Raw genomic sequence first — 5,104 nt, 5'->3', positions numbered from 1 at the left:
AATATTTTTGACCCTGTGTTATCTCCCAACATTTAAGTGGGCCTTTTTCCAAAATAAGGCCCATCTTCCTGTGCTGTTGTTGAGCAGCACAGTGCCACTAGCTATTGCTGAAAGACAGCAGCAGTGTCCCATCACCTAAGGTGGTATTAAAATACTATGTCCTGATGGCATTTCTGTCCTGAGCTCTAATCCTCAGTTTACCTCTAATCCATCATTATTATTTACCTGACTCCAGGTAGCTTGCTACCCCGGTGCAGCAGGACAGCAGTGGCCTCGGAATCCAGAAGTTTGATTATGTTCTAATTAACATTTCATCACTAACTGAGCTATTTTAAACAAGTTGGTGAATTAGTCTTGAATGTTCACTCCTTTGACTGTGGATAAGGAATGTTGACAGATACTGTAAAGATCAAATGAGAAAATGCAAGTGAAAGTGCTTTAAAACCAAGTGCAATACCAAAATGAAATATCATTTTTCACTCACTAGGGTTGCTATAATAAAAAAGGCAAGAGAATAACAAGCATTGGACAAAAATGTAGAGAAATCAGAGCTCTCATATGTGGTACCACTGTTTTTCAGTACAGTGTGACAGTTCTTCAAAGGTTAAACATAACATGACTTCTAGATACGAGCCTAACAGAAATGAAAATGTAGCTACACAAAAATGTTTACATGAATGTTTATATGCCAGCATTGTTCATAATAGTATAAAAGTGGAAACTACTCAAGTGTCCATCAACTGAAAGTGGATGAATAAAATATTGTATTACCCAAACAATAGAATATTATTCAACAATAGAGGGATATAAATGCTCTTATGTGGTTCAACATACATGGACCTTGAAAACAGTATGCTTAGTGAAAGAAGCCAATCACCAAGCTTACCTGTTTTAACTCCATTTATAAAAAATATCCAGAATGGGCAAAATTAATGAAGCTAAAGAGTAGACTAATGGTTGCTAAAGGGAGAACTGAGGAAAGAAAAATGGATGCTAACTACTAATATTTTCATGATTTCTTTTTAGAATGATGTTGTATTACCTTTGTCAGTATATTCTGTGAACATATGTAAATATCATTGAATTTTATTCTTTAAGTGAGTGACATGTATGGTACATGAGCTTCATCGCAATAAAGCTGTTCTGGAAAAAAAGAATAAGTGCGATTCAAAAATTAATAACACTTTTTTCTGCACATAACCAAACAGAGCTGAACTCCAGAACCAATTAATTCAGGACTCAATAAACTTATTACCAATATCTTAGAAATTCAGGATCCAATCAAGGATGTCTCACAGTGTATTGGCCAGGCCACAGTTGTCATTACCTACATGTCCATGAACATCAGAAGCACTGTGTTTGAATTTGGAAACTGAGTGTTAATTACTTAGAAAAAAATCCCAGACAGAAACTGAGCGTTGTGGTGCACATCTGTAATCCAGCACCTTGGAGGCTGAGGCAGGAGAACGCAGAGTTCAAGGCCAGCTTGGGCTACAATAGGGAGTTCCAGCCAATCTATACTACCTGGTCAAAAAAACAAAAATCCCAGAAAGATGCCTGAGGCAGTGTTTTAATCCGTGAGAAATAAACGTTTGTGGAAAAGAGAGTTCAGAAAATGATAAATCATCACATGGTTGGCAGTATCCTTGAAGCAGGAATCAAAAATAGACAAGCAAAGAACACAACCCCAAGAGCACTGTGGACTAGCAGTTTCTCTTACGAAGTGCTCCATCACCAAAGCTTTTGTGGCACAAGGGATGGCATTGAGTGAATAAGCAGCAACATGGACTCTGAGTCAAACGGTAATTCAGAAGGCTGGGACTCAGAGAGTGAAGACAAATCGGAATATTTTTAATCAGTTTATTTTGCCTAGATTTTTTTTATGTATGCAAAAGAGTAGCAAATGTTTTTAAAACCTAAATCTGAAAGAGCAGTTTCAAAAAGTATAAAATAAAAAATTTAAGCAATAAGAAAGCATCATCTCATAATTTAATTGGCAACATTTTTTCTTTCTTAGTGCTGTATAATGTAACGCAGCATCATCAATGGTCTTATATTTGATAATACAGACAGATTCTGACCCACAACAGTTTAACTTAAAATTTTTCAACTTTATCCTGGCTGTGAAAGTGGCATAAATTCAATAGAAAGTGTACTTCAGATTTTGAATGTTGATCTTTTCCCAGGCCAAGGATATGGGCTATGATGCTCTCTCAGAATGCTGGGCAGCAGCAGTGAGCCCCAGCTCCAGTCATCCCACAATCACCAGGGGAAACAACCAATATCGTACAGCATCAGGTATCCAATAAATCAGATGAGTTATTTGGCACTTTGTTACAAAATAGGCTTTGTGTTGGATGGCTTTGCTTCATGATAGGCTAAAGTCATATTCTGAGCATGTTTAAGGTAGTCTAGGCTAAACTATGATGTTCAGCAGCTGGGGTATATTAAATGCATTTTTTACTTAAAATACTTTCAGCTTATAGTGGGTTTATTGGATATAATCCCATTGTAAATCAAGGAGCATCTATATTTGATACCTTTTATTTAGTAAAAACGGTTCATGAAGATGACAGGAACTGTTTTCTAAGCTGAATGTGACACTCTTTGCTAAGTTGAGTTGGCATTTCTAGCCACTTTATTGAAGAATGTTATGGCATAATCCTTACTACTCAAGCATTGAAATTAACTGACACTTGTTTTAAGACTTTCCAGAGTCATTATGTGAGAGTAAGAGTTGTGTGCTATTTACTGATCCTTCCTCAGTGCCGGGCACTAGTCTAAAAGCTTTCCTTGCCTTTTTTATGGGTACCTAACACCAATCACACACACACATACACACACACACACACACACACACACACACTCACATACACGGTTCTATTTCCACTTTTCAGAAGAGGGGACTGAGGTTACAGAATATTGAAATAACTCTTCAGGAGTCGTTCAGCAACTACATGACAGAGCTAAGACTTGAATCTACTTAGCTCCAGAGGTTCTTCACCACTTGGACTAGGATATCTCTGTGGCTCCTCTAAATCAAGTCTTAAAATCATACATGAAGGAAATTGAAAAATAAAGATCAAGACACAGAAGCTACAGAGGAGTTGTGAGCTTCTGGGCTTTCTCTCGTTGCACTAAACGTTAACTCAGCAGTCTGCATTTTCCACATTGCAAGAGGGAAATGAGCGCGGTTCCAGGTTCCAGCTTTGGCCTTCTGTAAATTCTGCCAATGAGCTATAAAACTAATTACATACATTTCTGCCCTCCACTTTCAGGACCTTGCACTTGTGAGATAGGCAGTGGAACCACTAGGCTAAATTCCCAGCCCTGCTTCCACTTTTATTCTCCCAGCACTCTGGTTTTCTTTTGTATGCTGAGATACCCATGGAGAGAGGTACAAAGGATTTGAGCTGTGGAACAAAGCAAGGGTAACCTATAATAAAATTCCAAGTCCCAGTGTCAGAGCTCCCAAAGATTGGCAAACATTGAAATTACTTAAGAAGGATGGGGATTTGGCTCAGTGGTTCTACCACCTGCCTCACAAGAACAAGGGCACGAGTTTGATCCCCAGTACCAGATATTACCTAAGAAGCTTTCCCCAGACCTGCCCTGTAAGAACTGCCAAGGGTTGGCCAAGAGCCAGATTCATAATGGCTCTTAAAATAGGCTTCATGGACCAGCAGCTTCAGTGTCACCCAAGAACATGTTGTCTTGCAAATTCTCAAGTCTCACCCCAGACCTCCTGATTCCAGTAATCTGGGCTTTACAGAGCACTCTAGTAGGTTCTGAAACCTGTGGAAGTTTGAGACAGCTGAACTAAAACAATTTAGATAGAATCTGTTTTTATACTGTATATACATGGACAGAGTTTGAGCATTTACATATTTAGAAGCACACTGGCTGGTGTGATGGCACATACCTGTAGTCCTGTAGTCCCAGCACTCAGGAGGCTGAGGCAGAAGGATCGTCATGAGTTCAAGGCCAGCCTGGAATACATAGTGAGTTCAAGCCAACCTGAACCGCATAACAAGACCCTGTCTCAAAACAAACAAAAAACAGCACAAGTATCCTAGCTTAAATTCTAATTCTATTCTACTCTCCTTCTTAACATGCACTAATAATATTTTTTCTTAAAAAATGTGCCAGTCCTATGTTTTCTGCATTAAACTGTAAAACATTAGATGACAATACCACGTTCCATTTTTGAGAAATATCCACTGCAGTAATGCACAAATAGATATATAGCATAGCTGAAACTATTCTAGAAAATTCCTTGGGACATTAATTTTGCTGTATAGACATTTCATTAAAAGTATTGTTAAAAATCATGTTTTAATTCATTGTCTCTAGTAAAGCAAATTAGTGAAAAGTTGCTACAACTAATAAGGAAAGAGGGAAAACACCTTTCTAGTTCCTGAATGTTTTTAATCAATTCTGTTTCTGAAATATTTCTTTTCTTCTTAATATTTTGATGCAATATTTAGTCTGGAGAGAGGAGAAATTTATTTAGGCAAGCATTTCTCCAATGTTGTTCCCACAAGATGTCCAAAGCTGTTTTTTAAAAAAAAATTCCATCATAAATATATTTGGGGAAGTCTCTGTTAAAAATAATTAGATGGATAGGTTCATTCAGTGACTTCTTTGAGATTTCAATACAGTAACATATATTGTACACCTTCAGGGTGGTGTGTAGCCCACAGAATTTGCCCAGCTCTTTTGTTTTTTTAAGTTTTGAAAACCAATAAAGTATTGTTTCTAAGGACCTTCTGCATTGGCATGGAAATAGATTTCTTATATAGAATCCTTCTTTGTGATGGTAATCTATACAAAGAAATTTTATCTGTATATTCTTTTGAGGATTACCTTAGTTTGTAAAATGTCTCCACTAGCTGGATTCTGGTATCTTAAAACTAAAATGTAACCCTTGGAATGAAATGTGTGACCTATAATAATGTGTTTTTAGCCAGGCGTGGTAGCACACGCCTGTAATCCCAGCACTCAGGAGGCTGAGGCAGGAGGATTGCTGTGAGTTCAAGACCAGCCTGAGCTACATAGTGAGTTCCAGGTCAGTCTCAACTACATAGTGAAACCCTGTCTCAAA

This window comes from Fukomys damarensis, unplaced genomic scaffold (genome assembly GCF_012274545.1).
Source record: "Fukomys damarensis isolate Sample0158 unplaced genomic scaffold, DMR_v1.0_HiC HiC_scaffold_38, whole genome shotgun sequence".
NCBI classification, from domain to species: domain Eukaryota; kingdom Metazoa; phylum Chordata; class Mammalia; order Rodentia; family Bathyergidae; genus Fukomys; species Fukomys damarensis.
This window is presented reverse-complemented; position numbering follows the sequence as displayed.